Consider the following 12994-nt stretch of genomic DNA (forward strand, 5'->3'; position numbering starts at 1 on the left):
CTCTCTCTCTCTCTCTCTCTCTCTCTCTCTCTCTCTCTCTCTCTCTCTCTTGAAGGCCTGAGAACCGTGAAGTGTGGCCAGTACCCCGTGACACTCACAGTCGCTTCAAAGCTACACAGAACCAGTAAACTTCAAACCAATCCCATTTCCGAAGCCCACCGACCTCTGAGCGTATACACCTCACACTGGGAAACAATAACAGTAAATATACAGGTATAAAGAGCCACTAAACGTGCACCAAAATCCCACCTCTTACAGGCAACAATAGATGTAAACAACAGTGATGGCAGCCATAACAACGTCACCGAGGAATATTTCTACCAGAATGGCCAACGCCAAAGAAAATTCCATTAAAAACGAAGTTCTGAGGGGATTGGTGGGAGCGGCTGGCAAGGCCATATACTGTCTAGCTCCATCCTAGGCTTACTGTGCTGCTGCTGGTGAAGTCACTGTTAGTGCAACAGTAGTGGTAGGGTTGGTCAACAGTCGGCCCACAGCCAACCCAGCTATTCATCCTCCCCTCGAAGTTGCTTCGGTTGGTATGTATGTATTGTACACGTGAGTAAAATATGGTACATATGTGCAAGGTTATGAGATGATCGGGCAACAAGAGTGTAAAACTCTCTCTCTCTCTCTCTCTCTCTCTCTCTCTCTCTCTCTCTCTCTCTCTCTCTCTAACACACAAATAATCACACGAGGTTCATTAATCTCACTAATAATTCATAACTTTGGTAATGCGAGTTTACTGGCGTTTGAGGCTCGTAAACCATTTAACTTAGATGGAATTTGATGGCAATAACCTGGTAGCGCCCAGGATAGTGGTCGCATCCCTAGCTTAATGGCGGCAGTGTGTCCCGGTATTGGATGATGGAACCAGCTCTTCAGCCGAGTTCTCTCTGTTCTCTAACATGTTACTGCGAGTTCTCCTAGTTCTCTAGCCTGTTTAGTGAGTTCTCCCAGTTCCCTAGTCCACAACAGCGAGTTTTTCTAGATCTCCGGCCTGTTGCAGTGAGTTCTCCCTGTCTTCTAGCCTGGTATTAAGGCAGTATCCCGGTATTAATGGTGAGGATCATTATTCAATGTGTCTTGTGTCCAGATGCTAGGGCAGGAGCATGCATGGGGGCGCGCAGGCTCTCCTGCCGGGGGATACAGGCGAGAAATGTAGGTCGCCACGTCACGAAGCCAGCGAGAGGGGGGGTTCTGTTCGATAGGCTTTAACCTATTAAACATAACGGCATGACCATTGAGCAAGATTCCCTTGATAATGAGTGTACGACAGTTCGATCTTTAAGCACGATGGTACGGCCCTTGGGAATGACGATAAGGGTAACCATTAGCACGCAAGCGATACTTGAATATGAAAGCAAGACAGCCTGTTAATGACCATGCAGCCACTGAGCGTGTGTACATTGGCCTGACCTTTGAACTGATGAGGTCAAAGGCCACACTATCGCACCTATGGGTCATGACGTCGTACTCAAGAATCGTATCGTCGTGCTCAAGGGTCGTACCTTCGCGTTCCAGGATCACACCGTCGTGTTCAAGCATCGTACCGTCGTACTCAAAGCTTGTGCTATCGTACTTAAGAATTCAAACGTACGTTATCCGTCTATAGATTTAGGAAAGGATTATTCTATTATTTACTGTTCACGTGGTTGTATAATGCTGCTAAATATAACCTCAAGAAGAGTTAGCTTCTTTACGGCTTTAATAAATGCAAATTATCCTGTAAATTGCCGGTATAGCCTTTAATGTTGGGGGATAAGGCCTGTTTAGCACAGGGGAGTGTTACTCAGTCACATGTAATGATCTTTATGGCGTAATTAAATCAGGGAGCCTTCTATAATTATTTGCAGTCGATTTATAAATAGAATTTGATAGTATCTAACATCAAACTTCCATCCTGATGGTTGGGAAGCGACGAATCGTGGATAAGGGCGTTACTGAGCCATGGGTTGTTCGTGGGAAATAACAATAAATACAGCAGCTGTGATGCTGATGCTGTTGGGAGGTGAAACGGCCTTAAAGACGCTATAGCCTTAGTAACAGGCACAGGAGGAACAGCAACACGCAGGAGCAACGAGAACACATGTAACATAGCAGAAAATATAGGAGCAGGACCGGCAACGGTAGAAGAATAAAAGTAACGACAGGACGCAGCAGTAACCTCGGAAACAGTATAGTAACGATTACACCAACTCCAGTAACAAGATACCGAATTTACTAACACCAGCAGTGGCTACAATGCAAGCAAAACCATGAACAACGCCAGCGCACAAGATGAGTGGGTTTTTTTTTGGGGGGAGGGGGTTAGTTTCCGAAGAACTAGAGGGAAGAATGATTGTTTGTGTTGCTCGGCTTTGTCTTACCCAAGAGCCTCATAACGCATTCTGCCGCAGGTGCTGGTGTGCTCGTGTCTGTGGCGCTTAAGATCTTTCCAAGGTAAAGCCAGACTCTCAACAAAGGCAACACGCGCCTTGACCAAGCCCTCTTGCTTCCTGCATGCCCACATAAACGCTTAAAAGTAATTCCGCCGCGAATTTATACCTTTATACGAAGCCTTCCTCAAAGAAAAAAAAATCTCTTGGAGCATCTATGGTTATTAAGGGAATATCTTGCATACGTCTCATTCGTTTCCGTATATATATATATATATATATATATATATATATATATATATATATATATATATATATATATATATATATATATATATATATAAATAATGTACATAGGTGATGAGACGTTGTCTTTCTAAACTGTGCAAGTTACAAATATCATCAGACTGTCAAGTCTTCGACGTGTCATTGTCAATCGCCCTGAGCATTTCAGTTTCCCAGCCTAGAGTGGGTTTCACGTTATGTTTACCGTCATATATCATGTTCAACTGATAAGGTATACAACGCGAGGTAACTTAAACAGGAGGAGATATTTCAGTTTGCTCATCAGCATTCTGCCGGGGCATTCAGAACTGTCCTAGCGGTAAGCTTAACTAGATTAAAGTCTTAAACAGGAATGCGAGAACCTTGAGCACAACAGTAAGACCCTCGAGTTTGATGGCTTGTTCTTTGACCTTACTCTAAAAAAGCGTCATGTCAAAGGCCATTGCATCATACCCAAGGGTCGTACTGTAGTGTCCCACGGGTTAAATTCTAACATTAACCTCTGGCAGACGAGAGGACTCGGGTGAGCACAGGCCATGTCCACAGAACTCAGACTCATTTGATCTTCGTGAATATTTCAGCTGAGGTTATCTGACTGGGGTGTAGGAACGAGGGATATCTAATCTAGGATGATCATTTGAACTGAACATGTCTGCAGTGGGGGAAAATCAATGAAAATAGCTGACTGGGTGGGATATACAGACGAGCTATCTTTAGTCATTATCTAAACAGCAAAAAATCTATAGTAGCAACATTAACAATGCCGCAATAACACTCCAGGATATGAAGGCTTGGACGATAGATACACATAATCACAATCTAATGATCATGAAAGATACATTCTCTTTTAATGAACCGAAAACTGCTCTCTTCATCTAAGTAACTTTTTGTAGAACAACCCCGATTGTTCATGCCTTGTTTGACAAAATTCAGTAAACACCTCTATTGCAAAAATATACAACACCAGGCAAACACCATCTGTCTCGTAAATAATAAACAGCACCTGGCAAACAAAAACACAAGAAATATTGTCTTACAAGCAAAACGTACCGAGCAAACACTGTTTTGTACGCAGGAAATGAATGACAAACACCGTCTGTCATTTTTTCTCTTAAATAGCACTTGGTCCTCTAACTCAAGAAGAGTCTGGTGCATCACGCCACCACACATACTGCCTCTATAACTCAAGGATTCTCCAATTTTCATTTGACAAGAAATACCGTCCGAAAATGGACTCCAAACTCTCCTGTATATCCTCGGTTTCTAAGCGTTAAAACCACGAAACCAAGCCAACAAGAGACGAGGGTAATACAGGCTGACAATGGGCCCTTAACCCTCCTTTACACCCATGGCTTCAATGAGGCGAAACCATGAAACCAGGTCAGCGAGAGGTGCAGGAAATACTCGAGCCCCAAGCTTTATTTTTCCTCTGACGAAGCAGAGGGAATCTGAGAGAGAGAGAGAGTTTCAGTCATGTATTGTTTCATTATACTACACACGTAAATACTCGATGCAGTGGATAACAAAGATAACAAAAGGAAAAGTGTGAGGAAGATAGTGAGGGGAACTAATGGGATGAAAAGTTAAGAGAGAGAAGACAATGAGAGGAAATTAAAAGGATGAAAAAAGGAACACACAGGACGAAAACAGAAGACGGAAATAATAATAATAATAATAATAATAATAATAGGACGAGAGGGAAGAAAACAAATGATAAAGGAGGGAACAGACAGGACGAAGGTAAATGAGGAAACAGAGAACAAGATAATAAATAAGGAACCAGCATGATGACAGTAAATGAACAAACATGATACATAACAAAGATACATAACTGAGGACCAAAATAAAATCAAATAAATAAATAAGTTGATAACAAGAGGATCAGACGAAAGTTAAGATTATCATCACATTGAGAGTGATATCGAAGTCTTGTGTCGTATTCATCATCACACTAAAGGTGACAGACAACACCTAAATTGTCATCATCATCACACTGAAGGTGACACCCGGGTCTTTTAGTTGCCATTTTCACCACGCTGTAGATCACAGGCGAGTCCTGTGATGTTATCATCATGACCTTAAAGGTGAAAGCCAAGTATTATGTTACCGTTACCATCAATATGAAGATAACAACCAAGTCTTGGATCGCTGCTGTCATTCTCGTACTGAAGGTGAAGCCGCCACTTGAAACGTGAAGAGTATAAACCGTCAGTTCTTTAGACCAGGCTGAGCCTGAAGACCCTTTCGTCGCTATCAAACCCGTCTTGTACTGTTGATCTTGTGACCATTTTTACTCTTTCTATATAAATCGGGTCTGGCTCTGGATAATGAGCATCTCGACCTTTGCTAGTCAGCGGGGTTGTGGTTCGCGACCCAAGTTCTGCAAAACTGATGATAAAAATGAATATATATATATATATATATATATATATATAGAGAGAGAGAGAGAGAGAGAGAGAGAGAGAGAGAGAGAGAGAGAGAGAGAGAGAGAGAGAGAGAGAGAGAGAGAGAGCTGTAGGTACTTGATCCATTGCACGGATATTGCAATTAAGGTAAATGATGAAACATTATAAGTTTCTGTATTGAAATGAAGTTGCTAAATACGCGTTGTAAACAGACCAACCCCCTGATCAATTCCTTGAGATGGATCATTGAACAAACGCTTCTTGATAGTTCAGGAAACAAAAGCTTCTTAACGTGTCAGGGTACAAACGTTTCTTAATAGTTCACGACACAAACGTTTTTTAATAGTTCAGGATACATACGTTTCTTAAAGTGTCAGGGGAAAAACGTTTCTTAACATTTCAGGGTACAAGCGTTTCTTAATAGTTCAGGGTACAAACGTTTCTTAATAGTTCAGGGTACAAAGGGTCATTAACAGTTTATGACATAAATATATCGTGATAATTCAGGGTACAAACGCTTCGTGATAGTTTAGGGTACAAACGTTTTGTGATAGTTTGGGGGTTCATGGAGTTAGAAAAGTTCAGATGAGTTCCATCGTAAGTCCCGATATCCCACCCCAAAGATAAAAGCTTCAGTAATTGGTCTGGCAACTTCAGTACTCCGGGCTTTGAGGAAGACAAGTCAAGAGCTCAAATGGCGAAGCTTCGTTCCGGTAAGGTTCCTCCTGAGTGGATCAATAGACGCTTCGAACGCTGACTTGCCCCGTTCCGGTGCGAGCGAGCGAGAGAGAGAGAGAGAGAGAGAGAGAGAGAGAGAGAGAGAGAGAGAGAGAGAGAGAGAGAGAGAGAGAGAGAGAGAGAGAGTATGCTCTAGTCTCTGACCATCAAACATCGCCTTCACGACTTAGATGTTCCTGAAGCGACCTGTCGTTTTACATCATAATGACAAAGTCCTGCTGGCTAGAGAGATGACGACACACAGGCTTTTAAGAAACCTTAATTATCTAGTTGGTTTACCTCTGGTGATACGACGAGGTCATAACCTTGAAAATAAATGATTCACAGCCGACTTTCACGTCCCATTAATTAAGGTCATGCGAATCTTCTACAAGGAACATAACATACCATGTACCGTGTAATACATGGGGTACAAACATGATACATATATTTTTTGACATATAAAGCTTTTAGTTAACTTTGATGAAATTAAAGTTTGTTAAAGTGAACATACAAATGATACTGTGTATCATAAAATTCCACGTTTTTTTTTTTTTTTGTTCTCTCTGCCATGATAATGTTTTTCTCTCGCTTTACAGTTTCGCTAATGGTTGTCGCGTACCCACAAAGCCATGTATGAAATCGTCCGAGCAGAAACACTGAACCAAGGCCGTACCCTACCCAGTCATCTATAGCAATTCTTATCGTGAGGAAAACATACAGTATACAAGACTCACGATGAAACTTTTCCTCAATGTTCATTTTGTTATCCCTTGACCACTACGATACGACCCTTAGGCATGACAGCCACGCCTCTGACCTGACCCCCAAGGGTCAAGTCGAACGTCACGACAAAGGGTATCACAATCATATATTTGCATACAGGAAAAAGTTAAACACTGTCAGAAATACAGTTCCAGCCTCTATAGATAACACTATAGTTTCATGGATTGCGTATGTCTGTTCTTCGTATTACAAAATTCTGGCTTCCGTTTCCCTTCGTTTACTGCTTGCAGTTCGGCTGCATTAAATAATTCCAATATCAATTTAGGAGAATCACGACAGTATAGTCACGGTACAAGAATTTTGACTGGTTAGTTACAGAAGGGGAGATAGTTACGGTCGTATTAAAGGGAATGAGACAGTTTGGGAGACAGGAACGATGGTAAAACTAAAGAATTCCAGGAAAGAAAAAAATGTACACTTTCGAAGATTCAACTCGGCGGACACTGTGAAATTGGGGCCGTCTCGACTGAACAACTTGTCGCTGATTGACGGAACTTCCCGGAGCAAAGTTTGCATATAGGCAGCAGTGAACAGCTAACTGCTCTCAATGGGACGGCAACCACTCGTTCGAACTTTGCATATAAGCGGCAATGAAGAGCTAATTTCGCACTTCATGAGAGAGAGAGAGAGTTCTCTTGTGGAGTCATCGGCACAATTACGTAAGCGTAAAAATGAAATACATTTTAATAAATCCACATCTGATATGCTGACTAATATAATTCAAAGGCATTTTAATGCCACCGAGAAGCTCGTCAGAACATCATTTGGTGTTTGTATTTCATAAGAAACCGTGAAAGCCACTGTGAAGTTTATAGACAGTATGACCAACCTGCTTTCGTACGATGCCTTGTTATATCATGCTGTTGGATGCCTGGCGGATCTGGTAACGATGATGAAGTGGCTTACCTGTGGATAAGACGGAGAAAAATTGGAGTTAGTTATTCATATGGACTGAGAATCTAATGTGGTTTTTAGAGGCACAAGAAAGGAGAGAGAGAGAGAGAGAGAGAGAGAGAGAGAGAGAGAGAGAGAGAGAGAGAGAGAGAGAGAGAGAGTACTTGCATGTGCTTACGACGTGATTTTGCCGAAAGCAAGTAAATCCAAATTATGAGAGTGTCTGAGCTGCGTGTCGTCTAGTGTTATGAATGAGTAGAGATTAAATTTGTGGCCTGAATATCAGCAGCCTACGTGTTTGCAAGGCGGAAAGACAACTATCTAGGTCATAAGAATGATATTTGACAGCTAATGTGCGCTGGTTCGCTACCCAACACTCACTTGACCCTCGCGAAACCTAAGCGGGTAGAAGCAGTAACATACCTCCCTGGTCGGCGGCTGCGTGCAAACCTACCAGATATAATAATCATTTTCCTTTATTTCGTGTATAGTTTAGAGGTTTATGTTCTAATCAGACTAATTTCATCTTCGATTCGTCAGTTTACTGTAAATTTCTAGAACTACTATGACTCACATAGGCAACACTACTATGACTGCTATATATGCAGGACTACTTTGACCCCTATAGGCAACACTACTATGCTTACTATATGTTGCACGGCCATGTTTTACGTACAGTACTACTATAACTGCTACGGGCAGCGCTTCTAAGACCGCTAAAGTCAGCACTGCGACTGTTTAAAGTTAAAGGAAACAACAGAAAATAACCATTAATGCTATGAGTAAAATGTTGCTAACGTTAATGCACCATACTCCAATACAATAGGCAAAGGAACCACCACAGTATCTACCAGCACCACAGAAACCGCGACACTACAGCAGGTGTCCATGATTGGAAATTTCGGCAGCCTTCTCGAGGCTATCAAGCTGATTAAGGTTCCCTTCACTCTTACCCCGAGGGTCTGACGTGGCCCAGCTGAGCCCAGTACACACTGATTCTCTTGCCAGCGCCCAGCTCCTCTCCCTGGCTAGCTCCTAGTAATAATGATAATTGCGTTGTTTCATGGGACATCATAGCAACCAATACTATTCATCGTAGTATTAGGAATCTACTTATATTAGTGGTTTAATCCAACATAATCATACCTCAAAAACACTCAATGTTGTGTTTTTTTCATAATTTATTTCGTTGAGTTATATAAATCGCTCCCCACACCCTCGATCATATCTCCATACGCTACACACTATCACATTCTCATACGCGCCATCCCAGGACTTTTCATCCCAGAACCCAGCACTCAATCTACAGATCAAGACCATCATCTTTATACACCCAGGAGATGAGTACCCATCACCTTACCATTCCCGGTACCACGCCTGCAGCAGTTCAAACACCATTCTTGCCAAAGATCAATATAGCCCTTTGTACCAACACTGCTGTAGTTTGCAGCATGTAGTATGTTCAAGCTTTTATCCTGGCATCGCAGATAATGTTGCCAAAACGTAAGATGTATTTAAATGCCATCCTACGACGCTGGTACGTATTTCATAATTGTATAGAGTCAGTGCGTCACATGGAAACCCTGTTGCCATCCTTTCATAACTTCCCCCATCATCTTACTTTTCCCTCTCAGCTCAAACTTTCCTATCAGCCAGCTGTTCCCTCTCAGCTCCCACTTCCCCATCAGCCAGCTGTTCCTTATCAGCTCCCACTTCCTATCAGCCAGCTGTTCCCTCTCAGCTCTAACTCCCCCATCACTCAGCTGCTTCCTGTTTCCACTCCCCCATCACCTAACCCTCCCCAGTAGCTTGCCTTCCCTCGAAGCACGACAGCGGGTAAAAAGACACACACACACTCACACTAGGAGCGCAACAGGCTTTACTCTTTGAGGAATAATTAAGGGGGAAAAATTACGACGACGCCGATGTTACACAGAAGCTCGTCTAAAAAGAAAATAAACTTCCTAGAGACTATGAATACTTAATGGTCGCTGCATGGGGACGTAAACAGCGTTGAAAATATTGTAAGATATTTTTCATCTTACTCGTTGCCCGTAATGTCCCTTATAAATATACGTAATAGTCATCATCGCTGAGTGAGGAGAGAGGATGAACACCTCACTTCCACAACTCTGTGAGTTAGATTTGGCCGACACAAATACCTGGTCGACGCAGACAAAACTGACGCCGCATCTACATAAATTCGTAACTTCTCTACGTAACATGACCAAGTTCGTTGGTCTCTGTGAGGCACACATTTCTACGTAAAAGTTTTACACAATTTCTCAAGGTTTTCAAGACCTGTATCACTGAGCATTTACAAAGGCGTACTCATCCTTATTTCCTTCGTAACCGTCAACATTCTGTATGTTATCATCAGGTTCACTCGTCTGAAGCATGCTATCACCTAATACCTGTTCTAGAGCTGTCCAGCCGCCGTGCACGCCCCAGTAGAATCCAATGCATCATACACCGGAGTTTAGCGCTCCAGTAGAATCCCATGAATAGAAAACTTTTAACACTGAAATGTTTCTCTCCTTGGGAATAACCAGCTGTGCGTCATTTTACGTTTTCCAGCTCTACATTGCCAGTAGTAATTCATTTTTATACTTCTACCTCTCAGCCCAACTCGTCGTAAGGCATTTCTCACTTTCGGAAAATAACCGTCTATATTTTCCACTCGACATTCTTTAGAATATATACACCGTTTTCTATAATCACACTCGTCTCATAATATCTCCTGAGCCAAATATTATCTCATAATTCAATACGATGAACGGGAAATCTTATCACAATTTTCTCAAAAAGTTGCTCAACTTACGTCTCTTTCAATGCCCATCCCTCGTCTTGGAAAATTGCCATTCTAGCCAATCCCCTCCGGATGTCGACCCAATGTCCTCGCCCTCCAGTTACGAGACACTGCCTCGAGTCTCTTCTCCAGGACCACGGGATCCATGGTAAGAAAGCTATTTGACCAACATCAAAGATCGTACCATAGCAGTTATGGGTTGTACCGCCCTCCTCAGTAGCAGCATCATGTGCAAAGAACCGTTCGTACACTGTCGCAACTAAAGGGTCGTATCGTCCTCCTCAAGGGTAGTCCTGTAACCTTAAAGTACTATACCGTCCTGCTCCAGGATCATACCATCCCAGTGGGTTGTACCAACACGTTAAAAGATCCGTACATTCGAGCTGAAGGGGTTATATTATCTCCCCAATACATACTCACCATTGTCCACAAAAGATTTTATTTATCAACGTGAAAATTTCTACGAAGTCGCATCTTCTACCAAGTCCCTGCCCGCATCCATGTATCCACCAATTCCCTGAGCGTAGCATAACTCATCAGAACTCTTCCATGCTCTCAGGAAACTTCCAAAGATTGTTAAAGTCTCCTTTTACTTCGCAGAGGCCTTACTTGCTGCTTCCCCTTTCCTCCATCCCTCGAGCGTTGCGGATGATACTGTGCCTATATAATGAGTTTAATAGCATGAGCGATCTGCTGAATCTAAATGTTTCGGTTAAATTTTTTTCATATTCCCACCCCTCAATAAAAGCTAAAAACATTGATATTTTTCAAGACTTTATCAGACTTACTAAATGTCTCGAGTATCAATTATCATATTTCCAGTATCTAAACATTGTAATAATACACGATGGTCAAAACTCTCCTTTTCGATGCCTCTGATTTCTCTCTCTCTCCCGCCATACAGCATATCTCCAACGTTTTTTCCATGCTACCAATGTTCACATATATACTTAGCTGCCCTAGACAGCCTCAGCACACAACCCTGACATCACCGCTGCCAGAGTAAACACCAACGTTGTCAAGGTCAACACATTTGCTTGGTCAACACCCCGGGGTAGGGCGGAGCAGCATCTCTGCCAGGCCTTTACCTACACTGGAAATATGGTATTCTTAACGGTACCCACTAACTATTTAAACGCATATGCTTGATACCTCATTATTGTTTTAATAAGAATGTTTCTCTGACGTTGATTCGTACGTTTATATCGACCGACATGATCTCTGCATTATTGTCCCGAGAAACATATGCCGACAGCACTAGATATATAATTGTAACCATTATCTAACATTGCTGGGTTTACCCTTTTCAAACGAACTTATGGCGTGGTAGTTAAGAAACTATTCAAAACCTCTCGATCTCATATTTACAAGATCTCGATCTCATATTTACAAGATATCTCGTGGCAAGAACTTCTAGAATATAGGTTCGTCATAAATAATGTTCCATAAGCTGTCATCATTTATAATCATTGCATTTGCTTTCAAGGCCACATGAACCATGAAAATGGCGTCTTAGCTCAGAGAAACAAGTAAGGTGCAGTGTTGGTGTAGTAGACAGAAATAGCAGGAACATAATCCCGATACAGCTGCATTAATGGGGTTGAACCTAGTCAGAGATACTTGTACGTTCGATTTATGAATCTTGATGCAGGAGTCTTTAAAATTCTCACAACTGTGAAGATCGAAGAGCCATTCCTGCCTAAAATATATTTGAATTTTCATCAGTTAAACAGAATTTCGCCTACATACTCGTTACTAAATCTTCAATCACTCTAAGTAAAATAAGCAAAATCCTGATTATATATAAAGTTCCGATTCATACTTTCAATAGGCATAAAATAAACGAAAAGATCTTAATAAATGTATTTTTGCTATAGACTATATGGTTACTGAAAAAATATATAAAACACATAATCCAACAAAAGATTTCCGCCGAGAAAAGCAGTAACAGTACCATACATTTTTCCATTATCACCACAATAAGAAAACTGAACTGCCAGAGTCTGTTCAGGGGCTGCTGGCGAGGACGGTAGAAAGAAATATAAACTTGGCTGGATTGTAATGAATGTCAATTTATTTAAGACCCTACATTAGCATTCAAGTTGTTCCAAAGATAATGTTCCACGAGCGTGTAAGCAGTTTCTAGTTTATTAAAATATATATATATATATATATATATATATATATATATATATATATATATATATCCTATCCCTGGGGATAGGGGAGAAAGAATACTTCCCACGTATTCCCTGCGTGTCGTAGAAGGCGACTAAAAGGGGAGGGAGTGGGGGGCTGGAAATCCTCCCCTCTCAATTTTTTTTAATTTTCCAAAAGAAGGAACAGAGAAGGGGGCCAGGTCAGGATATTCCCTCAATGGCCCAGTCCTCTGTTCTTAACGCTACCTCGCTAACGCGGGAAATGGCGAAGTTTGAAAAAAAATAAAAAATATATATATATATATATATATATATATATATATATATATATATATATATATATATACAGCAAATTGGGGGAAAATTCAGCATGTTCTAGCTTGCATCACATCTTTGACGTGTGGATGCAAGAACCTGTCTTAAATATGGATCAAATAAAAAGACGCGAACACTCAGGTGTAAAGAAAAAAATAAGTGAACCAATTATTAGATAGAGGAACGAGCCATTTTCCGTGTCACAACTGGTCAGACGCAGGATGACAGGCTGCTGTTAAGACATTA

The 12994-nt window shown here is 41.5% G+C and overlaps 1 protein-coding gene across 2 annotated transcripts in view; it reads right to left on the reverse strand.

The window, feature by feature from the left end:
* LOC139759583 (transmembrane protein 151B-like) overlaps nt 1-12994 on the reverse strand; it is a 189747-nt gene that overhangs the window by 78309 nt on the left and 98444 nt on the right. Inside the window, exon 4 of one of the 2 annotated variants that reach the window (XM_071681869.1) lies at nt 7401-7477. The exons of the other annotated variant lie outside the window; for it this stretch is intronic. The gene's annotated coding sequence lies outside the window, so the exon portion shown is untranslated. The remainder of the gene's footprint in view (nt 1-7400; nt 7478-12994) is intronic. 2 annotated transcript variants of the gene reach the window in all.

This window comes from Panulirus ornatus, chromosome 33 (assembly GCF_036320965.1).
Source record: "Panulirus ornatus isolate Po-2019 chromosome 33, ASM3632096v1, whole genome shotgun sequence".
Taxonomy (NCBI): Eukaryota; Metazoa; Arthropoda; class Malacostraca; order Decapoda; family Palinuridae; genus Panulirus; species Panulirus ornatus.